Genomic DNA, 25,661 nt, shown 5'->3' on the forward strand with positions numbered 1-25,661 from the left:
ATTTTTCAAAAAGAAAGACAATAATCTTATTTCTCTTTATCATTATTTAATTTTATCATATGGTTGTTGCCAAGGTGTCATATAATATATGATGAATAAAGAATTTCACTTATAAGCCAAAAGTACATGTTAGGATTGTAATAACATTTAAAAGAGTTAAGATATGACCTTTGTGGGGTGCCTGGCTGGCTGACTCTTGATCTTAGGGTCATGAAGTCAAGCCCCATGTTGGGCGTAGAGCTTACTGAAATGAAAAGAAACTAATGGACTCGTTTTTTAAGGTCATTTACATCAGACGCATACACATAACGAAGCATTATTTTCTTTTGAGTGTAATTCGTTGTACCGTCAAATGAAAAGATGTTTTGAAAAGAATTTGAAAACATCTTAACTTTAATAAGTAGTGATATTGTATTGGCTACTAAAATGCAGTGGCTAAGTTATTTATGATAAAGCTTTATTGTAAAGCATGCTTCGTATTTCAGTAAATGTGCTATAACTAAATTAATCTCCCCATACTTTTCCTGAATGTTTCCTTTTTTTTTAACTTAAAATATTCCTTAGTAACTATAGTTAATAGATTATCAGAATCACTTAACTCTTTTTTTAAGGCAAACTTGAGTAATTTAGAGTAGACCTATATTGGAGACAATTAAGTCAAAAGTAAAAGAAAGCTATGGGGCTGGGGAAGTACTCTAAATTCCTTCAGAAAAAATAATATTGCGAACCTGCAGCTCCCGCTTTTTTCCCTTGAAAACAATTTGTTTTGCATCATGCAAGACTTCTCAGGACTCTCACAGACAAGTGAGATGAAGCAGGCTATTACTTTGACCTTGAGCAATGACTTGAAGCATTCTACAGTATACAGTGGTATCTGTTACCCAAGTGGGTTATAGCGAGCCCTTTGCTACGTACTTGAACCATGACTTGCTATCACTATAGAATTATGAAAAGAATTTACTGGTTTTAAATTTTTATAATTCATTAAATCATTGAGCTCTTCATCGCTTGTTTGTTTCTTGAATTCTAAGTGACCTCTGGGCTCTACCAAACAAAGGAAAACATAATGTCACATTCGAGGAGGCTTAAGGTATTCAAACCTATAATCAACCAATCTGAATACTAGATGATGGGTTAATCTGAAAATAAAACGATCATTTAGAGAATAAGTTGCTTTTCAGCCAAAGAAAGCCCTAGAGAACAACACCAATGATATTTAATTCTTTACACATGGCTGTAATTCTGCTCTCTGTGTGTAATTCTCTTTCTCCTGGGTGGCTCAGTTAAACGTGCCACTCACTGTTGATCTCAGCTCAGGTGACGATCTCACGCTTCGTGAGATCCAGCCCTGCATCAGGCTCTGCGCTGACAATGCGGGGCCTGCTTAGGATTCTCTCTCTCTCCCTCTTTCTGCCTCTCTCTCTCTCTCTCTCTCTGCCGCTCCCCGCCCCCAAATACATAAATAAACTTTAAAAAAAAAAAAAAAAGAAAATTTATATTGACTTGTACTTTGAGGAGTCTAAACTAAACGAAGAAAGGAGCTAAATTTGTTAAGCTTTGGAAAGCTGGTGAGAATGTTGTTATTATTATATGTCGAGTCTCTTGAGGCTGGAAATGGAGCTGTGGGACTAGAAGATATTGAAATCACATGCAACCTTCATCTCTAGGAAGCCAAGGAACTAAATTGGACCCGATTGGTTTTCCCCAGTGTTGTGCCCACAGATGGCACTGTGTGCAATCTGCCAAATGTGTATTGCAAACCCAAGGCAGCTGTAGAAGAAGTCAGTGTGTGTCCCAATCGTGAGCCAGACACATGACCTTTACTGACAATGACATGGTTATTGGCTATTTAAATGTTTCTAGAAATCCACACATATTTTGATGCTTACGTGAAAACAATTTTAGCAAAATTTTATTTACTCACTGTCTTCTTAAGTATGGCAAAAGTTACTTTCCTTTAAGCATGGTAAAAATTATTACCTATATCGGCCCATGTCTTGGGAGATAGAGGACATACCGAAACTCCTATTTCATTGATATTGAAGAGCAATGTACAAATATATCCAGAATGTGAATATAGCTTAGATTCACTAAGCACAGTAAGTAACGGAAGGTTTTTGATATAAGAGACTCTCAATGACAAGTCCTATGATTTTTCCTTCTCAGCATTTCTTCCTTTGTAGAAGATATTGCCTTATGTTTCTACAGTGAAAGACTCTTAATGGGTTTATCCTCCTCGCCTAAATGCCTGATCTGTGCTCCTTTAAGATTAAAATAAATTCTTTCAGCAAGAGCTTTATATAATAGATTCATAGGTACTTTGAACACGTCTTAAGAATACCTGCAAATGGGGCGCCTGGGTGGCTCAGTCTGTTAAGCATCTGACTTCGGCTCAGGTCACGATCTCTCGGTCCGTGAGTTCGAGCCCCGCGTCGGGCCCTGTGCTGACAGCTCGGAGCCTGGAGCCTGGAGCCTGTTTTGGATTCTGTGTCTCCCTCTCTCTGCCCCTCCCCCATTCATCCTGTCTCTCTCTGTCTCAAAAATAAATAAACGTTAAAAAAAATTTAATAAAAAAAAGAATACCTGAAATTAATGACTAGTCCTAATTCACAATGACGCGTACTTTTACCCCTCACCCACACGTTTTTGCTTTAAAATTTTTATTTAGCTCTCAGACATGCTGTGAGGAAAGCCATCCTTTAAAGGACCAAACTTCTATAATTATTTAAATGATGCATATTTATGGATAGATTTAAATTTAAGATAGGTGGGTGCAGAACCTGAAAAGACATAGGGGGGAGTAAAAATAGGTTTTACAGGGGCGCCTGGGTGGCTCAGTTGGTTAAACGGTGGACCTCGGCTCAGGTCATGATCTCCTGGTTCGTGGGTTTGAGCCCCACATCCGGCTCTGCTGACAGCTCAGAGCGTGGAGCCTGCTTCGGCTTCTGTGTCTCCCTCTCTGTCTGCCCCTCCCTTGCTCACACTCTGTCTCTCTCTCTCTCTCTCTCTCAAAATTAAATAAACATTAATTTTTTTTTTTAAATAGGTTTTACAGTCTATGCCCCAATAAGTAAATTCCGTTCCGTCTACAGTGAAACCTTGGACTGTGAGTAACTTGTTCTGCGAGTGTTCTGCAAGATGAGCAAACATTTCTAATAATTTTTAATTTGATAAACGAGCGATATCTTGTAATACCAGTCGTATGTGATGTCAAATGTCACATGATCACGACTGAGCCAGTGGTTCTTGAAATTCGCTTTGATATACAAGTGCATTGGACTACAGGCATGTTTCTGGAATGAATTACGCTTGCAAACCAAGGTGTTACTGTATTTTCTTCTTGCAAATTCTATAAATCTGGTATCATCCTCCTGTGCCATTTCAATTTTCATATAATAACCACCAAAAAGGTAATATAATCATACAATGGATACCAAGAATGATTTTCTCGGCCTATAGTATTTCATAAATATTACATAACCCTCTTATATAACCCTTCTGCATGGAGGCTGTAAAACAAAATGGAAGAGAAATTATGTAGCCACAATATTTCCTTGGAATCATTTAGCTACTTCAATTAACATTACGTACGTCTGACCAAAAATTAACTTCTACTTCAATTAAAACATGATATCCGTATATATGGTACAGGTCAGGCCATTTTTAAAAGAAGTGATTTTTGAAGGGTCGTGGTATGGCTGGTGTACCATGAACAGACATTTTCTTTCAAATGACTTACAGATGTCAAAAGTAAAGATACATGTGTTACAAAACACTGTGATATATGTTCTATATTTGTGTCAATTTTGATACGTAAAGGAGAATAGGACTCATTTTCCTTTTTCACTCCACTTCCTGGCAACAGTCTCCTTTACGAAGTACGTTTTAACAGGTAGGATGTGATAAAAATGATAGCAATCATAGGGCGGTTATTACTCGTACAAATTAAGCCAAGAAATATATTCACACATGAATAATTTGCTGGTAATAAATTAGAGTTTTCTTAGCATACGAAGTTTTACTTTAATTTGATGAGTAGGTTGGTACATTAGAGCTCTTTTATTGGCATAGAAAAACTGCGGAAGGCCTAATTCCCTGGTGATTTACGTAATAGTACCCAAACCATTACGAAAGCCCTCTTTGTGCAGTAACTAGAATTTTGACCATCAGATGAGTTGTGAATCGTTTAATTGAGCTTCCTAATCATCACAGGTAAGCAGGTATGAATCAGGCCATTGAATGAATCACACCTACTACCATCAAGAACACCAGTTTCAACTCTTCCCTTTCAATATTTGCCAAAAAAGTTAGGTTTTTCGTCTTTCAAATCTTCTCTGGAGAGAAAAAAAATAAAATAAAATGTGACTCTGGCATAATAATAATGGTGTTTCTAGACCATTCTAACCTAAAAACTGTAAATCAGTTGAACCTCTCAGCTACAGAATTTTTCCACGTGGCCTTCATTTCTTTCCTATGTACTGGGAGCCCTGGCGAACAGTGCTTTAGAGAGACATGTAGGTAGAACTTACTGTCGAGGGCCACCTGGGTGGCTCAGTCGGTTAAGTGTCCGACGTCGGCTCAGGTCATGATCTCACGTTCGTGAGTTTGAGCCCCGCGTAGGGCTCTGCGCGGACAGCTCCGAGCCTGGAACCTGCATCAGATTCTGGGTCTCCCTCTCTCTCTGCCCCTTTCCCGCTCACACTCTGTCTCTCTCTGCCTCAAAAATAAGTAAACGTTAAAAACAAACAAAAAAAAAAATAGGAACTTACTTTTGAATAGTACCAAAAAAGATACACTAACAACTTTTTGATGAATACACCCATTCCTATCTTTTAAGCCCTGAGTTGAAAGAACACCGCTGTGTAATAGGACAGGAGTGTTTTGCCCTGATAACAGCTCACATTCATTGAACACTTCCCTACGTGCTCAACATTATTCTAAGAGTATAACCTACACTTTTCCCTGTCTCCTGCGAAAAACCTATATGATAAGCTTTGTTAATATCCCCATTGAAAAAGTGAGGAAACACTCACAGAGAATGACTCTGGATTGACCCAAACTGAAACTTATGCAATATACTAAATTAATATATTAATTTGTGGCAGATTCATGATTAAATTACCCCCCCCCACCCCCCGCAAGCAAAGCAACAGATGGTTATTACGTGTAGGCCATGTGTTTGCTCTCAGGCAATTGGCCTGAATGAAATATATTCAGGAGCAAAATACTCTTCTCTTTCACGAGAGTAGTCTGTTTTTATAATTAATGTGTGACTTTAACTAGAGAACGGGCCTGAATAAAGAATGGACTTCAAATTCATTCCTATTTAAGGTTACTGGATATATTCAGTGAATCATCTAATCTCGATGTTATAAATATGCGTGGTGGCGTGCCATTTGAACCGTGGACTGGCCTCATCATCAGACATATGTCATTTATTTGATCTTGCGAAACAACAATTTTGGTCAATGATTTTAATTAGGAGGTACCTAATATCTTTTCACTTTGCAGAACGGTTACTGTAGAGCTCTTAACACACCGCAGGGGAAATCAAACTGACATTAACATTTAAATTTTCATGTATGCCCCCTGGTATACACAGAAGGAACCTATCCTAGAATGCTTACCTTACTAAAACTTACGAGTGTACGTTACTAAAACCTACGAATGACTCTTGACAAATGAATCTCAGCAATTTCGGATAATTTTTTTAATGTGTATTTATTTTTGAGAGAGAGCATGGGCGGGGGAGGGGCTGAGAGAGAGGGGGACAGAGCATCAGAAGCGGACTCCGTGAGGACAGCAGAGTCCAATGCGGGACTCAAACGCATTAACGGTGAGATCACGTCCTGAGCCAAAGTCCTACACACTTAACTGACTGAACCATCCAGGTACTCCCCCCTCCATAAATTTATGAAAATCGAAGGTCTACCTAAAATGAAAAAAGCAATTACATGTAAATATAGTGATATACTTTGTTTTCAGATCCCAGATGCCTGATCTCTAAATTATATAGTTATTATTAATCTCAAGAAGAAGTACTGAAATGGGGGCGCCTGGGTGGCTCAGTCAGTTAAGCATCCGACTTCAGCTCAGGTCATGAACTGGTGGTTCGTGAGTTCTAGCCCCACATCAGATTATGTGCTAACAGCTCAGAGCCTGGAGCTTGCCTCAGATTCTGTGTCTCCCTCTCTCTCTGTTCCTCCCCTGCTCTCTCTCTCTGTCTCTCAAAAATAAATAAAGATTTAAAAAAATTTTAATAAAAAGAGAAATACTAAAATGAACATTTTTCTATGTTACTTGTGACTTGCACTTTTTAATCAATAGCCTGAAAATTCAGAAGATTTGGGTTTGCAGCATTTAGACTGCTTCGGATTTGACATTTGCTTCAACTTTTAATTCAGTTATTTTTACATTTCCACCATGATTTACATTGCATAAAAATATGGTGTTTGTATCAATTGTTAAGTTGATCCACGATGCTTTAAAACATATGTGATATTCCTAAATGTGTAAATCCTCTAAAATACCATAAAGCTTTCAAAGTATTTCTTTGATTATTAGAGTTATTATACTGTAGTCATTGACATTATTGATGTGGACCATATTTTTAAGACGTTGGCATGCACTACAGTAATGGGCTGAGGCACTACCGTTATTCACAGCTGGCAGTTCACTGAAAAGTGAAAACAAAATATTCAGATATAATTACAATGTCTCCTTTAAAAATATCCATAGTTGCATTCACTTGCAACTTACTCCAGAATGAGTTGAATCTGCTGAATGATGAGATTACCGAAACATTTATCTTCTCCTTTGTAAATTACAAAAATGAAAAAGCTCCCTAATGAAATCCATAAATACGTACCTAAAATGTCAGGATTCTGTTAGATATAGGCAAACAAGAAACAGGAAAGGAAAATAAAACACATCAAGAGCATTTACCTTTTTTTTTTTTTTAATTTGTTTAATGTTTATTTTGGAGAGACAGAGAGAGAGAGAGAGACAGCGAGCATGAGTGGGGAAGGAACTGAGAGAAAGAGGGGGGCCCAGAATCCCAAGCAGGCTCCAGGCTCTGAGCTGCGAGGCTGGAACCACGAGTTCATGACCTGAGCCTAAGTCAGAGGCTTAACCGGCTGAGCCACCCAGGCACCCCAGGGAACTTTTACCTTTATAAATGTGTTACTTTGGCAAAGTAGACTGACTTGGCCTACAAAATTCAAGTGTATCTGAAATGTGGTTTAAAATAATATTTCACACCACTTGAATAAAATAACATAAAAATTTTAGTGCCATTTTATATCCTGGATTAACTAAATTCATACGTAAGCATTCACTCATGCAAAATAATTTTTCAAAGGAATATGCTAACTATATGACCTTGGGCAACTAATGATATGCCCCGATTCGAGAGACCCCCCGAAAACAAACCACCAGAGTCCAGAGTCAAAGCCAAGCAGCAAGGGTCGTTTATTGCAGGTTCGAACCCGGTCCTCCGCGCACTCGTTGCCGGTGACGCTAAGAGGCCCCGAGCAAGGATCTTACAGCTTCTTTTATAGACAGGCACAAACAAGTTAGGGATTTTTTTGAGGTTACAGAGATGTTATTGGTTGACATTTAAATTTGAACGCTCAGCAGAACTTGATTGGTTCCCGCCTTTATTTCAAACCACAACCGGGCACGCCCTGGCTGGTTTTGGGAATGGGGGGGGGGGGAGGGGGAGGAGGTCTTTTCTTTGCAGTTGTGAGTACACCTGGTAATTTTTCTCTTAGTCTCTTACTAACTTATCTTTCCTGTAAAATGGGATATTCTTCACCTATCAAGTGGGGATAACAGTTTGATAGCACAGTTAAATGAGATAGTGCAATGACCTATGTAGTGTAAAACGGAAACAGCTAACATCTACAATAAGAATATTCACAACATAGGGGCATCTGGGTGGCTCTGTTGGTTGAGCGTCCGACTTCAGCTCAGGTCATGATCTCGCAGTTCATGGGTTCGAGGTGCAGAGCCTGCTTGGGATTCTGTGTCTCCCTCTCTCTCTGCCTGTCCCCGGCTCACGCTCTGTCTCTGTCTCTCTTTCTCTCTCAAAAATAAACATTAAAAAAATGAAATAAGATATTAAAAAAAACAAAAAGAATATTCACAACATGTAAAAATGCATACAGACAACCAAGACTTCAGATGAAGGCATGCACACTTATTTTGTGGATTTTCAAATATGAGTTTGGAAAACAGACCAGCCATGATACCCCATATATATAAAGTTAATGGGCAGAAGTTGAGATCATTGGGGTAGGTCACAATTTTGCTGTTCTTGGCTACATTGTTTGGTGAATCTTTCCTGCTTTAATTTTTCACCATTAAATAAAACTAATATATGGGTCTGGAGGCTTATCTGATTGCATCCTTAAAATCAGCAGGATTAAGTGAAAGTGTTTCCCATGTATAACTAGACTTAAAAATTCTATGCTTCTTCAATTAGCGAGCCAGATTTTCTCAGGGCAAAACCTGTTTCCCAAAGGTCAGGTCCACAAACTTGAAAACTGTATTAACTCTTAAGGTGGCCAAAGTACTTTACTGGGGCCTAAAGTAATAACTCACTGAATCTTACTTTAGTAACCTGAATGAATTAGAAATTAACTTCAGTTTGTGGTGAACCTTATATTGAATAATCAATTCCCAGAAAACAAAAGCATTAAGAAGTTAATGATTTCGCCAAATTATTGAATTTTTTTTTTTAATTTTAAACATCATCTGTGTCTTGCCCTTTTATGTTCCTCTGACTGTTTTCAATGGTTTTGATGGAAAAGGTGTGGATTGAGAAATTTCGCATGTGATGATATTAAGCTAAACACACCAAGAATTTGAAAATAAGATCGAGAAATCTAAGTTTGTTAAGATTCAAGTTTTCCTTCGGATAAATTCAACCAGGCCTCTTGGTCACTGCCCTTTCTTAGAATTTCCACCCTCAATGGAGCTAATGCAAATATATTCAGAAAAGAAGAAAGACACTCCTCATTGGGCATTTGTTATGAAAGCACATTTGCCCCTGTTTGCTTAAAGGCTAAGTTTGGTGAGTCTTTGACCTCTCAGCTTGTTACAAACAGTGGAGGAAATAGCTATGCTCCCAACAATTGCGTTTTTCCAAAGACAGTGCCTCAGGGTAGTTCAGGGGCGCCTTTTAATGCAGGAACAAAGGTGTAAAAGCCTCTGCAATCACAGCCCAAGCAAAGAGCTTTATAATATATCTTTCCACCTATTTCATAGTCTAGCTTTCCAATATACTTATACTAAGAAAATCATCACAGGGAAGAAAATGAGTGACATATGGTTCATTCTGTCCAGTGTCTGAAGCTGTGTTTCTATGGCAACATTTAGAATTTGAAACACTCCAAGGGCTACCGTTTCTCATGTTAAACAACAAACTTTTTTTCGGGAAAGTACCGAACGCATAGTAATGACTTTAAAAGAGTGAGACATTTAAAGAAAACGATTAAATTAAAGAGGGAGACGTTTTCAAGAATTTATTTTTTTCCTAAATCTGCAGTAAGCAGGAAGAAAAGGAAAAATGTGTGTGCTGGCATCTCTTTTCCTTATCTGCTTCCCCACTTCAGAGAGTTTCCTCGTTGTATTTGCCAGTATTTTCCCAAATCATAAATCTAAAAATTTGAAATAATATATTTGAGATATGTAATAAAGGCTGATCAATGCCCTCAAGTCAAAATGTACAGCACAGTAAGAAATACTTTCTGTTGCATGGTGCCTTAACTTTAAAACAGGGCCGCCTGGGTGGCTCAGTCGGTGAAGCGTCCGACTTCGGCTAAGGTCGTGATCTCACGGTCTGTGAGTTCGAGCCCCGCGTCGGGCTCTGTGCTGACAGCTCAGAGCCTGGAGCCTGTTTCAGATTCTGTGTCTCCCTCTCTCTGCCCCTCCCCCGTTCATGCTCTGTCTCTCTCTGTCTCAAAAATAAATCAACGTTAAAAAAAAATAAAACAATAATAACATCTATTATTTCATTTAAACCTCTCAATAATTATTCCAAGTATACAGGACAGTTATTCTACTCAGCTCACCAATAGACGGGTACTTAAATTATGAGGGAGTATCTTGCCTAAAGTCAAATGTGTATTAAAAGCAATGGTGGTTCTAGAACCCATGTTTTGTGACTTTTTTTTTGAATTATTATTTTAGAGGGAGAGAGCAAGCAAGGGAGTAGAGGGCAAGGGGAGAGAGAGAGAGAGAGAGAGAGAGAGAGAGAGAGAAAATCCTAAGCAGGCTCCGCACTCAGCACGGAGGGCTCGATCCCATGACCCTGGGATAATGACCCGAGCCGAAATCGAGAGTCGGCCGCCCAACCGACTGAGCCCCCCAGGTGCCCCCATGGTTCCTGACTTTAAACTGTGCTGTCTGCCAGTCTTCGTGATACCGTATGTATTAGTATGACCTAAGAAGGTGATGGATTTTAGATCCTATTTCAAAATTTCATACTCTGTGCACAGTGGGCCCTGAATGCGAAATCACATTTGTCTCAACTTCAAAGGAATATGGAAGTGTAGTTAGTTTGATTGGAGCTAAATATAGGAGGCACTCCGCCTGTTGCTGCCTTTTGATTCTACAAAACAAGCAAAGTAGAGGCTTTGTAAATATTACATTAACATTATCCACATAGATGTATTCTAATCTAGTGACATAATTCTGAGAAAAGCTTGCATACTCAGCAGCAAATGTTCTGCATCATTTAATACATCTGTGGTTAGCCCGGTTAAGGCTGCATGCATGTGCTGTTGGCACAAACATATTCCTTGCGATTCCTATCAGACAAAATAACCCCAACACAACTTGGGTTCATTGGAGCAGTGTGGCAATAGACGGTTGAATACTTTTTGTTTTCTAACTTAAACGCTTGTGCATCCTTTAAACAATTGTACAGCCTTCTCGAATGCATGAATCTTCTGTTCCACTTTTATTCCAAGACCTAATCTGTCATTCATGCCAATGGAAGAATCTGTATCCATAGGTTCAAGAGTTGAAAGGAACCCGTGGAATGACACAGTCTAATTTTTTTCCTTGCGTGTTGCACTTAGTTCAACACATGCTTGTTGAAAGGTTATTTTACGTTCTCTCCTTGACAGCTCCAAATTAGGGACCTTTGGCATTTACACTACCCCTGGGGCTTGCTGTCCTACGGTGAAATTATGACTCATCACATAAAACGTGTTGTAGCTTCTTAAGGTGCCCGACGCAGAAATAGTTTAAGCCTCCCATCTTGATCATTTCCCTGAAGAAAAATCCAAATAGCAGTTACCAATAGATTAACAGTAAATTGTTGACAGATGTGTAAAGTTTTTAAGGGTGTTTGATAACCATATCTCATATTGAGTAGGTAAGTATCAACCCTGAGAATCACATGGCTGCAATCATAAGTTTTGTCTACAGGCACCTAACACATATAGGGAGGAAAACACATCAATGAAACTAATACAGCGAAATGACAAAGCCAAAAGCTCCCTCTCCAAAATTCAGAATACTCCTTAATCTTCTGATAGAATCACCTTCGATTGTCCATAGTCATTATTCCATGCTGAAAATAGAACGCGATCCATTTCAGTTTCCTGAGATAAGAAAAGATCCACTTTTGGAGAAGAAAATTAAAAAAAATCATTTAGGCTGCAGAATGTTTCCATTTTTCTACACACTGGAAAATTCGTTGTTAAGAAAGCATTTCGAAAGAAAGAATTCATTGTAATCGGCTGGAATGACAGCTTTTGAATTGCAATATGGATTTTTTTTTCTTTCATAAGTATTAACTGCTGAAAGAACGACTCGCGAGAGTTTTTAATTTTTTTAATGTTTATTTGCTTTTGAGAGAGACACAGAGTGCGAGTGGGGGAGGGGCAGAGACAGAGAGGGAGACACAGAATCCGAAGAAGGCTCCGGGCTCTGAGCTGTCAGCACAGAGCCGGACACAGGGCTCGAACCCACGAACCACGTGATCATGACCTGAGCCAAAGCTGACACTTAACTGACCGAGCCACTCAGGTTCCCCTCATGAGAGGTTTTAAATAGGAATGTGGACAATCACTTTTCAAAAAAAAAGGGGGGAGGGGGAATTAATAATCTATTACTGCCCTACAATACTGTTTTTCTTTCTTTCTTCTTTTTTTTTTTTTTTTTTTTTTTTTTTCTGTCTGTTTGCTTGCTTGCTTGCTTTTCTATTTTAAGGTCAGAATGAATATGCTCCACACAAAGCATTTTTGTTTGTTTAATCCTTAGAAAACCATCAGGAGCCTGCTCTGGTGTTATCTGCCTTTGAACTACAAGCTAGTCAGATAACAGGTGGCCTGAGTGGGTGAGTGTGGGGAGATTTGCTTACTTGAAATCCTCCTCCAGTTCAGCATTTGAACTTCTTTAATTCAAAGCCTGAGCCACTGTATTTGTTTCCCTCTCTGTGGAAATAAAGGCACAGAATCATGCAAGTGCCTGACGTACTCAAGAAGTATATCGTGAGTCGTGTTGGATGTGTGTGCATTTGGTATGTGTTTGCAGGGCCCCTGTTGAAGGGGCAAATGAAAAATAAGCTGTGGGAATTTTGTGAGGGGCTAAAGACTTTGGACTTAGTCTGTGGTCACTCCAGATTCCTTGAACGGATGGCTAACATGACCATGTCTCATATAGGAAGCAAGCTCTGGTGGCCATGTTGACAGGGATTGGATCAAGGGTCTTGACAAGTTGATGAGCTTCCTGTATGGAAAGGAGCAGACAGGTTCAGAACTATTTCGAGGACCCTTGAAGAGCATGGGCTTGAACTGCCCCTTGAACTGCATCCCCTTATTCGTGGATTTTTTTTTTTTATATAAAAAACAGTCTAGCGTTGTAAATGTATTTTTTCTTCCTTATGATTTTCTTAACATTTTCTTTAAAACTTTTTTTTAATGTTTATTTATTTTTGAGAGACAGAGACCGAATCAGAAACTCTGGCCACTGTCCTGTCCTTTCTATACTTTGAATTATCTTGGGACCCCAGCATAAATCGAGGTAAATAGACCCTGTGAATAGATTATGCATGGAATTCTTCTCCTAAACACGTAGTAAATATGAGAGGTTGACCAGACACTATGTGCATGTGAAGATATTTGAAGACTGTATATTTGGGTGCACACGCACACCCACAGATGTACTCAAGAAATACTCAAGACGTACTCAAGAAATATATCATGAGTCGTGTTGATGTAAAGCAGACTTGAATTTAAAGGATCAAGATAACCCGGGGCACCTGGGTGGCTCAGTCAGTTGAGCAGCGGACTTCAGCTCAGGTCATGATCTCACGGTTCATGGGTTTGAGCCCCGTGTCAGGTTCTGTGTCTGTGCTGACAGCTCAGAGCCTGGAGCTTGCTGTGGATTCCGTCTCTCTCTCTCTCTCTCCCTCTCTCTCTCTCTCTCTGTCTCAAAACTAAATAAACATTAAAACAAATAATAAAGGATCAAGCTAACCCTCTTCAAGTCCTGTCTCCATTCCCGCCTGTATTCTTACTTCCATGTGCCCAACTCAAACTGGTAAAAAAAAAAAAAAAAAAAAAAAAAAAAAAAAAAAAAAAGGAATAGACAAAAGCACAAAATGTTGCTGTTGATTTGGTAGTGACAAAGAGAACAAGGGAGAAAACCAAGCTTTCGTGTTGCGGGGATATTGGAGATCAGCAGGCAGCTCATTCTGGGGGAATGAATAGATCCTCAGTACCAATTACCAAATAGGAAAGATGCCATTTACTTTGCTTTTTTCCCTCCTGTACCAAACTCTAGCGATCTCATCTTCAGAGGTTCAAATGAGATGATCGATGTGAAAGTGCTTTGTAAGCCGGAAAGTACCACAGGTTTTAGGAACATTGTACATTTCAGTCTCAGTGACAACATTTCAAAAGATAAGGGAATTTTCCTCTCTCTTACCCAGATTTCATTTCTCAGCTACCCACACATCACTTTGAAAATGTTAGCCTTAAGATGTTTCATTTGTATTATGTAACTACTTAGAAGGAGCTACGAGCAGAGCTAATCGAATGTTCTTGCTGCCTAAGTAATCTGACAATTAGAAGGGCTTAATTTCACCCACCAAGAGATATCTTCTTAGACTTCCACATGAGGTTTCTAAAGAAAAAAGAATTAAAAATTGAAAAAGGCAGAAAAATAAAATGTTGGGTAAACGCATCTGCTAAACCACACATTGGGAACGCGTCATTACCCTCTTAGCGAAATGATTATGTGAACAAGTACAAATTGAGTCCCTTCTGTAGGCATGGGCTTGATTATTTCCCTATTTTTCCCATTCCATATTTCATGTGCTGTTGTTACATTTACCATATTTTGCTACGTGTAAGGCTGCCAGATCCTTGGCAATCTGAAAGAACATTAGCATTACAGAATTGCTTTAAGTTTATTTATTTATTTTGAGAGAGAGTGTGAGCATGAGCGGGGGGTAGGGGCAGAGACAAAAGGAAAGAGAATTCCAAGCAGGCTCCGCACTGTCCGTGCAGAGTCTGATGTGGGGCTCAAACTCATGAACCATGAGATCATGACCTGAGCCGAAATCAAAAAAGTCAGACACTTAACCGACTGAGCCACCCAGGCGCCAATAGAACAAGAAATGAATATGTAGAACCAGGAAGACACGTATGTCAAAAGCATTAATGAAAGAAAGATAAATGAATACTTTAACACTCTGCAATTGAGGTTGAACTAGTGTAGATTGAAATTTGCCATTTTTCGCTCAATAACCTTGTAGATGCATTTTTAAAGTCAGCAGGACTATTTTAAGTAGAACCTGAATCTTTTATAAAACTGGACTACTTAGTATCTATAATTAGTGGGTGGTAACACATTTATATTGAAATTTCTAGATGACGGTTCCGTATGTAAATGTGCTTTTTATATTGTTTAATATGCTGCTCTTTTTAGAATTTTAAAGTTCAGAGAAATGAGTGTGCCTTACAAGTAAGATTTCTTTTTCATTCTCTTGAAAGAATATTTCATTAGCTTTCTGCTGCTTATTACATTTTATAGTAAGGGCTGCTGACATCTTCATTGAAATAAACCTTTTCTTTTTTGCCTGCCCAGGAAAAAAAAACCCAAAAAACTAGAAATCTACAATTCACTTGGAGATAAGATCTGTCTCTCTCCCTCCCTCTTGGTTTCTTCACACCCTCCCACTACGTTTTCCTCAAGGCTCTGAAACCTTATAAAATACCTCATAATAGGATGAAGCCTATTTATATACCTAGTTATAATAGACTTCTCTTTAAGCTTCTTCTTCTTTTTTTTTTTTTTTTAAGAAGTGGAACAGAGCACTGGGTGTTAAATATAAGTAATATAAGTAATGAGTCACTAAATTCTACTCCTGAAACTAACTAGAATTTAAATAAAAACTGGAAACATAAAAAAGAGAATAACGATAAGCTTTTGATCTAGACATGAGAAAACTAACCCTTACGTGAGCATGACTTCTTTTTTGTTTAAAATAAAAGTAGGAAGCTTAATAAAGTTTAAAAAAAAAAAAAAAAAGAACACAAGTTGGAGCAGTCAACTGCAAAGAACAATTTGAAAAGGAGCCATTTGCCCTTACCTTGTTCAAAGGCTTCCATTAATTTAACACTATTTAAATATAAATACAAACTCCTCCGTCTGCCAAATTGGAAAACAGACCACCTGGGAGCAGAACTGACTCCTTATCTTGCTGATGTAAATCATCGTATAAGGTTGTAATTATGGTCATAAGAGAAACAGACCAAGCTCGACACAGATGTCCCAACTTCCTGTCACTCTCCATAACGCTTTGAAACCCTTCAGTGTTTGAAACAGGGGTTGAGTTTGTAACTACCTGTAATCCATCAGTGGTTGTCAAATACCAACAGATAAAAGTTCTCTCTCTGTGATTGTCTTGTTGAAATTCAAATGATGACTAACAGATTGAGGCTAGAGAGGATTTTATCCTGAGGGCTGTTCATCTATGTTAGGATATCATTTAGCCATACAAAACAGACAGTTTCATTCACAAAATGTCCCTGCATGGCATATTTGCACCTTTAAATCTTTTACTCCTAGTAAATATAACCCGAAGTTTGATTGAAATATTGAATGCGTGGGTGGGTGGGGCGAGGGGAAATTATCATCTATCAAACTTGTACACTGGCCAAGAAGAATAAGCCTTAAGAATCTGAGACAATGGTGACCCAGTAAAAGAATTACCATATGGGGCGCCTGGGTGGCTCAGTCGGTTAAGCGGCCGACTTCGGCTCAGGTCATGATCTCACAGTCTGTGAGTTCGAGCCCCACGTCGGGCTCTGTGCTGACTGCTCAGGGCCTGGAGCCTGCTTCAGATTCTGTGTCTCCCTCCCTCTCTGACCCTGCCCCGTTCATGCTCTGTCTCTCTCTGTCTCAAAAATAAATCAACATTAAAAAAAAAAAAAAAAAAAGAATCACTATATTCAGAATGGTTGACTTCTGAGGATTTTACATTTTCTTACACTAAAAAAGTTGTTATGAGGGTTATGTTTTGAGATAACAATATTCTCTTTACAAATTGATCCAATTGCTAAGGTGCATTCCTCCCTGCCCCATGACGGCAATGAATATATTGAATTAATGTAAATTATATTTTTAGGACACAAGCAAGCAGCTTTATACAAGAACCCTTCAAGATAGTATATATCTCGGGGCGCCTGGGTGGCTCAGTCGGTTAAGCCTGCAACTTTGGCTCAGGTCATGATCTTGTGGTTTATGGTTTTGAGGCCCGCATCGGGCTCTGTGCTGACAGCTCAGAGCCTGGAGCCTGCTTCGGATTCTGTCTCCCTTTCTGTCTCTGCCCCTCCCCCCTCATGCTCTTTCTCCTTCAAAAATAAATACACATCAAAAAAAAAAGATAGTATATATCAGGGGCACCTGGGTGGCTTAGTATGTTGAGCATCCGACTCTTGATTTCAGCTTGGGTCATGATCCTGGGGTCTTAGGATCAAGCCCCATGCCTGGCTCCGCACCAAGCATGGAGCCTGCTTGGGATTCTCTCTCTCTCCCTCTGCCCCCTCTACCCTGCTCTCGTTCTGTCTTAAAAAAAAAAAAAAAAAAAAAAAAAAAACACACATTAAAAATTAGGGTAGTGTGCATCAGCAGCCTAAATAAGCTAAGTGGTTATTAGCAACTATTCACCAATTTAGTATTTTTGCATAGTTTTACCCTAGAATTTCACTGAAGTATTCTAAGATACTTTGTATCATGACTGTGCCTCTCGTTTTGTAAAATGGTCTGCTTACGGAAGACTGCAGAATGTAGTCAGATGACATTATTCACTGGTCTTAAGTAAAGATCTTGCTCTAGGAACTTTTGGCCAAGCGTTAAATGTAGTTGGACAAGAGTCCAAAGGTTATACTTATTTAAAAAGAGGCCTTTAGTATACTAAAATTAAATATGCTTTATAAAGAAAAAGTATACTTTGGAATGTTCTTTCATGTTTTTCTCTGAAGCCAAGGGGTGTAATAGCAAAATCACCTCTTATTTCAGTCTTGAAATTTGTAAAAACTTAATTTTATTACTTAAAACTGTTACTTTTAGTTCATAGTCCAAGTCCTCTTGGTGATTTCTTTGAAGGAGAAGATACGCTTCTAGAGAAAAACAGAGAGTATTTGTTTTCATGTGACTATTTTTTTTTTTTAATTTTTTTTTTTTTAACGTTTATTTATTTTTGAGAGAGAGACAGAGCATGAACGGGGGAGGGGCAGAGAGAGGGAGACACAGAATCTGAAACAGGCTCCAGGCTCTGGGCTGTGAGCACAGAGCCCGACGCGGGGCTCGAACTCACAAACTGTGAGATCATGACCTGAGCCGATCAGCCGCTTAACCGACTGAGCCACCCAGGCGCCCCTCATGTGACTATTTTTTAAGTACTAATATACACTAAGTACAAACGCATTTTTCGCATATCAAGTATTGCAGATTTTTCATAAAGTATCAAATTTACCAAAAGGGAATGTTAGTGGGAAGATTGTATTTCTCCTCACTAGGGTACTTTAAAAATACATCTTCATAAGAAAAAGACTAAAACAAGATACCTTCTTAAAAATAATCATGATATAAATAAATTTGCTATTTACAAACTTTACAAAGTTTAATGTAAAATAGCTCTTTTAAATCAAAAACCTCTACTTCTTTTTTTTAAAGTTGATATGTTATTTTGAACTTAATGAAATCAGACCTTTTATTCTTTAAAAAAACAAAAACAAAAAAACAAAAAAAAGCTCTGTGCCCAGCATGGGGCTTGAACTCCTGATCCCGATATCAAGACTGGAGTGCTTCACCGGTTGAAAAAAAAAAAAAACAACCCAAAACTAAAATCTTTCAACTAACAATGAGATGTAGTTTGAGATACTGGAAACGAAAATTAGAAGAAGAAGAACGGAATTTGTGTACGGCAATCAAAACATTTCGGTAACTTAAAATTTGATGGGTATTTTTTTCTAAAGGCTATATTCACATTGTTCTTAAAATTATTGTTTTACTAATGATACCATTTATACTATAAATACCATTAATTTGTATCATTAATAATGTATTAGTGAACCAGTTAACAACAGCTATAAGATTGATTTGCATTTAAATTTTTATCAATAGTTTCTAGGAGCACCTGAGGTAAGGGGAAGACTCTTGATTTTGGCTCAGGTCATGATCTCAGGGTTCCAGAGTCTGAGCCCCGTGTCAGGCTTTACGATGGCAGCATGGAGCCAGCTTAGGATTCTCTCTCTCTCTCTCTCTCTCTCTCCACCCTCCCCCTCCCCTGCTCAAGTTTTCTCTTTCTCTTAAAATAAATGAATACACTTTAAAAAACAAATTAAAATTTTTATTGATTCTAGAAGCAGAAAGCAGGATCTGATGAAGTCTTTCTGCCTAGCCCCTCTTTTTTTCCAATTCAAAATGTTCCTATGCAAGTCAAAAAGTTCAACAGTATCAAGCCTTCAATAAAAGGCATTGGATACAAAACAACTCTTTCAAAACCAGCAATATAGGGGCGCCTGGGTGGCGCAGTCGGTTAAGCGTCCGACTTCAGCCAGGTCACGATCTCGCGGTCCGTGAGTTCGAGCCCCGCGTCGGGCTCTGGGCCGATGGCTCGGAGCCTGGAGCCTGTTTCCGATTCTGTGTCTCCCTCTCTCTCTGCCCCTCCCCCGTTCATGCTCTGTCTCTCTGTCCCAAAAATAAATAAAAAACGTTGGAAAAAAAAAAAATTAAAAAAAAAAAAAAAAACCAGCAATATAGATTAGGGTCATTCTGGTAACTCCCAGGACTGCCCTTCTCCTTGAGCATTCGCCACTTAATCAAAATATTTTCTTATCCTCAGACATGATTAAAACACATCTTTCATGAAAGTAATTTTGTTACCGCAAACGTTTGGCTATATTAGGGTGTGAGAAGCCTTTAGCAGAAGGAAGAATTTTTAGCTACTGTACTTCACAGCATGTTCCAGAAATAATTCTCCATGGGTTCCACATTCCACAGAGCTCTTCTCCGTGAGTAAATAGAATGAGAAATAAGGAACGTAGGCACTTTGAGCTACCGAGCGCAAACGAATTTTGGAACTAGTTTTTCTCCATCAGAAAGTACTAAGTTGGTCCTCTTCCTCCGAAAAGGTATTTCCAGGGGCAGCTCGTGATGATTTATTGCCAGAATATCCATCTTCCGTTGAGGCTGAAGTTCCAATGACAATGTTTTAGAGACTTATTTCTGCAAGGGCCCTAGGTCTAAAGGGGGAGGGGTGAGGTTGTTATTTCTAATTAAGGTCTTGTGAATTATTTTACAATATAATTTTTAAGAAAGTATTCACAGGGGCGCCTGGGTGGCTCAGTCGGTTAAGCGGCCGACTTCGGCTCAGGACATGATCTCGCGGTCTGTGAGTTCGAGCCCTGTGTCGGGCTCTGTGCTGACCGCTGGGAGCCTGGAGCCTGTTTCAGATTCTGTGTCTCCCTCTCTCTGACCCTCCCCTGTTCATGCTCTGTCTCTCCCTGTCTCAAAAATAAATAAAACGTTAAAAAAAAATTAAAAAAAAAAGAAAGTATTCACAGTTTAAAATATTTCATTTAACTCCTATTACTTCCATCAAGTATATTTACATTTTTTCATTACTACTAATTTTGAAACTAAAGATAATAAACACAGAATTATGACACATACCAAAGAACATAACTGTAAAATAAGTAAATATACATTGTGCAATTTTATTATTTATACCTTTACCTTAAATACAAATAATAGTACTTTTATAACGTAATATTTCAGATCAGAACCAAAGGAGTGAAATTAAAAATCTTCATGATTTTCATTTTGTTTTCTTTCTGAAAGAAGAGTGAGGGGGCACTTGGGTGGCTCAGTTGGTTGAATGTTTGACCTCGGCTCAGGTCATGATCTTGCAGTTTGTGGGTTTGAGCCCCACGTCGGGCTCTGTGCTGACAGCTCAGAGCTTGGAGCCTGCTTCAGATTCTGTGTCTCCCTCTTTCTCTCTGGCCCTTCTGGCTCGTGCTCTTTCTCTCTCTCTCTCTCTCTCTCTCTCTCTCTCTCTCTCTCTCAAGATAAACATTAAAAAAAAAAAGAGTGAGAAAAAATTTTAATTATTTTAATTATTTTAATATTTGATACATCTTATATAGCTGAAGCTTTCCTTAGTATAAGTAAAATTTTACTGTAAAGTCAGTGACCGACATATTTTGAAAATTGCAGCCATAGTGGAATTCATAGCATTGACATTATTACGCTGAGGAAGGTTCTGAAGAGATTTGGCGGGTTAAGAAGATTATTCCTCTCATTTACACCAGTTATATTTTCTTCCAGTAAGGGTCTAAAACTTGCTTTTGGGAAATGTCATGTAGAGTAGTAACTTGGTATGTATCAGAAGAGGTCAAGTCAAAACTACAGATGAAAAACAGTATTCTGAAAACCTACCTTAGTTTTTAAAGAGAAAGATTTTCAGTGGCAAATGTTTCACATTACCCACTAGTATCTTGGCATACAGATTTATCCTCTAGGGTCTGAGAGTGATCGAAGAAGGGTCTACTTAATCTGGAGAGAAAGCTCACTTTGAGGATAACACCATGTCATTCTCGTTACGTTTTAGTTAATGCTACATCAGTTTGGTTTCCAGAATGATATGAACTCAGGTCTTTGAAATAAGGAGACAGGAGTGCATCTTCTCACATTATTTATTTTTATATTTTTTAGGATTGTTTTATTATTATTTTTTTTTTACAGGTGCTGGAAGTCACATTTTTAAATTTTATGTATCGTCAAGTTAGTTCACGTACAGTGTAGTCTTGGCTTCAGGACTAGAACCCAGTGATTCATCTCTTACATGTGACACCCAGTGCTTATCCTGAAAAGGTGCCCTCCTTAATGCCTGTCATCCATTTAACACCCCCCCCCCCCCACCGACCCACACCCGCCTCCAGCAACCCTCAGTTTGTCCTCTGTATTTAAGAGTCTCTTATGGCTTGCCTCCTTCTCTGTTTTTATCTTCTTTTTCCCTCCCTTCCCCTGTTTTCATCTCAAATTTCTCAAATTCCATATGAGTGAAGTCATATGATATCTGTCTCTGACTTATTTCGCTTAGCATAATACACTCTAGCTCTATCCACATTGTTGCAAATGGCAAGATTGCATTCTTTTTGATCGCCGAGTAGTATTCCGTTATATGTATATACCACATCTTCTTAATCCATTCATCAGGTGATGGACATTTGGGCTCTTTCCATAATTTGGCTGTTGTTGATAGTGCTGCTGTTAACATTGGGGTGCCTGTGCCCCTTCAAATTAGCATTTTTGTAACCTTTGGGTAACTACCTATGATCCAGCAATTGCACTACTAGGAATTTAAGATTTTCTTTTTTGACTAATCTCTACCCCCAACGTGGGACTCCAACTCACAACCCTGAGATCAAGACTCGCATGCTCTACTGACTGAGCCAGCCAGAGGTTCCCTGTTTTTCACTTTAAATTAGTAAATAAATCGGCTTTTTGTTTGATAGATCAAGCTCAATGGAATTTGTTAATACAATTTGTCTGGCCAGGCCTTACGGATAAAGGAAAAAAAAAAAAAAACTGGGAACACTTACATGGCTGTGGGGTTCCCAAAGGCCATATCTGTGCGACTGCAAAGACAGCATCATTTCCCTCAAATGGGCACAAGCATAGGCTTTGTAATATACCAATACCCTAGATGTATAACAAATACAAGACATTAGGGTCACCTGGGTGGTTCAGTCCATTAAGCATCCGACTTCGGCTCAGGTCACAATCTCATGAGTTCAAGCCCCACCTCAGGCTCTCTGCTGTCAGTGCAGAGCCGACTTCAAATCCTCCGTCCTCCCCTATTTCTGCTCCTCCCCTGCTCTCTCTCTCTCTCTCTCTCTCGCAAAAATAAACATTTAAAAAAATACAAGGCATGAGACCACGAACTTTTACTTATAATTTTGCCACAGCACTAGTTTTGATATTAGTCAGTAACTTAATAATTTGAATAGAACTACAAAAACGGCAGATTAAGTTTGGTTTGTAACACAGTAATTTTTTTCAGTAAAACGAAGTTTGCAGTTATTTCTGGGAACATTTCCTGTCATTTATATGATAACTCATCTCTCATTTAAAAAAAAAAAGTTCAGTATTTATAAAAGGTATCAATTTGACAGCTCTGGAGACACCCTTCATTTTCTTTTTTTTTTTTTATTCAAATAATGGGAACAGCGACGTTGCAACTTTCTGCGTAATTTCCAACTAAAGCATCTGTGGTGTCTATCACTATTTTGAAAAGTCTGTTTCCTGGGTGAGGAATTATTTTGGTCAACACATGTGTTGCCCCAGAAAGGCAGCTTCTTTTTCCTCAGAGCACTAAATACGATCATGATGCTTGACTTTGGTGAGACACAGGTGAAGATACGGTTACGAACTGCCAATTAGCAACCCAGCCATCTCCTCCTGTACAAGTTGCGAGCAAGGATTAAATATCCTAACAAGTGAAAGATCCTAGCAGAGAGCCTGGTATTCGATACAGGATAGCTTTCCTTTCCTTGTTTTCTTCTCCCGTCCTGAATATACTGAAATGAAACTAAAATTCACACTACACAATTTTGATTGTGACTGGTTTCCATCTGCTTAAATACCTTCAAGATGGTTTTCTTCTTTTCGTATTATTTTCTTCGGATGTAACCCCCCTTCCCCGCCCCCCCCCCGCCAAAAAAAGAAAGCTCAATTAAAAAATAGGACACAATGAAAGAACTTTAACTAAAAGGCTACATTAGAAGAAATAACTCACAAATAACCACGGACGAACCATAAAAGATTCCTTTACTCCGTACCGAGTAAATTAGCGACTAAACAGTCAATCATTGATTCTAGGATAATAGAGCAAGCGGGCTCTCTTGTATATTATTTCATGGTAAGCTTGAGATGAACATGATAAATATCGAACTCAGTCAATACAGATTAAAAACAATTGTGTACTGTGTTGTGAAAAACGTATGGCTTACACCCTAGACTGAGACCCCCCACCCATTGACACTTTCCTGCATCCTATTTGTGGACAGGTGTTGGCCAGTTCAACAGGTATTCAGTGGGATCCCCTTCAATGGGAATCACTATCTTTAGCTTATCTTCACAGTCATATTAGTGACAGTAATAGTCTTAATTCCTCTCGTTCTCAATTCTCTAACAACTCCATGAGATGGACACTATTACTCCATATCCTGGAAGAGGACATCGAAGCTAACAGAAAAAATGATCAAGTACTTTGTAGAGCAAAGTCACACAGTGAGAAAGAAAGGAACGTTCTTTAAAAGAAATATTAGAACAATTCTCTCCTTGGTTCCCTTGGAAATTTTTCCTTAGTAGTGACATACTAAGTTGTGGAAATCAACGGCAAACAAGTGTGTGCGAGGTAGAAATGAGCATATGCTCTTTGTCTTCTGTATAGGACTGTGGTAACATAGAAATCACACTAGCCAATGCCTGATACTACACGTTAGAAATGACAGAACAATGGTGGTGATACAACCTCCTCAACATTGAAATGGAGTTTATTTTGCTTCGTCGCGAACTCACGAGAAATGAGATCTACAACGGATTTCTGTATAAAGCCAAAGCTTACTGCTTATCATATAACCCTTTGCTTTTTTGTTATCTCTCTGTCTTTGCAAAGGCAAGTTTTTAGACAATGATTTGAAATGTCTTTCTCTTTTATACTTTTCCCTCTCTTACATGCCTTCTTAATTCTGTATAGATTCTTGACAAAATCTCAACTATACTATACTTTCTTCATCAAACAGATATTTACTGAATTCCTGCTATCTCTCAGGTCGTGTCCTAAGGAATTTAATGTAAAATATCTACAGTGATCGCCAGAGATACGGTTTGGATTCTCTTGATCAATTATATTTTATATTTTTGCGCTTTCAAAAACAAATTATTTCCAAATATATTGGTACAATTAAACACAAAATATGTTTCTCTCAGATGGCTACTGCTGGTGAGAAGAAAAATAACATTAATATATCTTGTGATATAATCACTGTTAGCTTAGAATTCTTGAAACCTTAGGAGAGAAAGTGCATCAACACAGTCATGTTGAGGCTTTATTTTCCTTTTCAGGGAACACTCTAAACCTTCCCGCAAAGAGAAATATTAAATTTCTCCTAAATCATTATCTTTATTTTCACGCAAAATAAGTCCTTCGGGAGAAGTGACTATCAATTTTTCAGTATTTGCCCCTTTTATGTGTGAACCAGAAATTACAAAATTTGGGATTCCAGTGCTGATTCCACAAGCAGTGATATGGTCTAGTTAGACAAGTAGGAAGCTGTAAGAGAAAGCCTTGGACAGAAGTGGCAAATCAGAACTTTATTTCCCATACAGTGCCAGAGGTCAAGAGCTTTTTAAGTGTTTGAGAACCAAGAAATCAAAGTTGAACCCTAAGGACCAAAGGCATCTGTAGTCCCAATCTGTACAAATGTCTTCAAACTGGAAAAAGCAGGTGGAGTTAAAGAATTCGAGGCATTGATGGTCAGGAGCAAATCGGATTTTTGGCCATTCGACAATAGGAGGGTTGGATGGGAGCAAGCTGACTCCAATATTCTCAGAAGTAATGGTCCAGGATCCCAGAATGTCAGCTTGGAAAAGAAAACAGGGCTGTGAGCCTGATGGTTTGCTTTCTGATCCCTTTTCCCGCTGACGGTAGAGATCCCTGGAGCTGCAGGTGCGTGGACAAATTTGTTAGTCAGCAATTAGCTGGACAGAAGAAACTGGAAGACTGTGGGTATACACTAATTACGGACTATATGGGGTAGTAGGAGTTTGTGCCGTCATTTAAAGAATCTCTTCCTTATTGAGGAGGGCACCTGTTGGGATGAGCACTGGGTGTCGTATGGAAACCAATTGGACAATAACTTTCATATTAAAAAAATAAAAAAGAAAGAATCTCTTATTTGACTTCCTAAGTGTCTCTAATTAGCTCGTGGGAATGATTATAGGAGTTAAAGTGTTTAGAATCTCTCGGGTGAAAAGGTTCTTCAGGAGTTTAGGACATTTAGGTTAACCAGGAAGTGTTAAAGAAGTGAGCAATTCTGATTTTAAAACAGAAGAATTAATTAAGA

At 38.6% G+C, this 25,661-nt stretch overlaps 1 protein-coding gene across 2 annotated transcripts in view; it reads left to right on the forward strand.

Moving 5' to 3' along the window:
• Window positions 1–25,661, forward strand: part of HTR2C (5-hydroxytryptamine receptor 2C) — a 291,607-nt gene that overhangs the window by 75,798 nt on the left and 190,148 nt on the right. The gene's annotated exons all lie outside the window — the stretch shown is intronic.

This window comes from Neofelis nebulosa, chromosome X, assembly GCF_028018385.1.
Source record: "Neofelis nebulosa isolate mNeoNeb1 chromosome X, mNeoNeb1.pri, whole genome shotgun sequence".
Classification (NCBI taxonomy): Eukaryota; Metazoa; Chordata; class Mammalia; order Carnivora; family Felidae; genus Neofelis; species Neofelis nebulosa.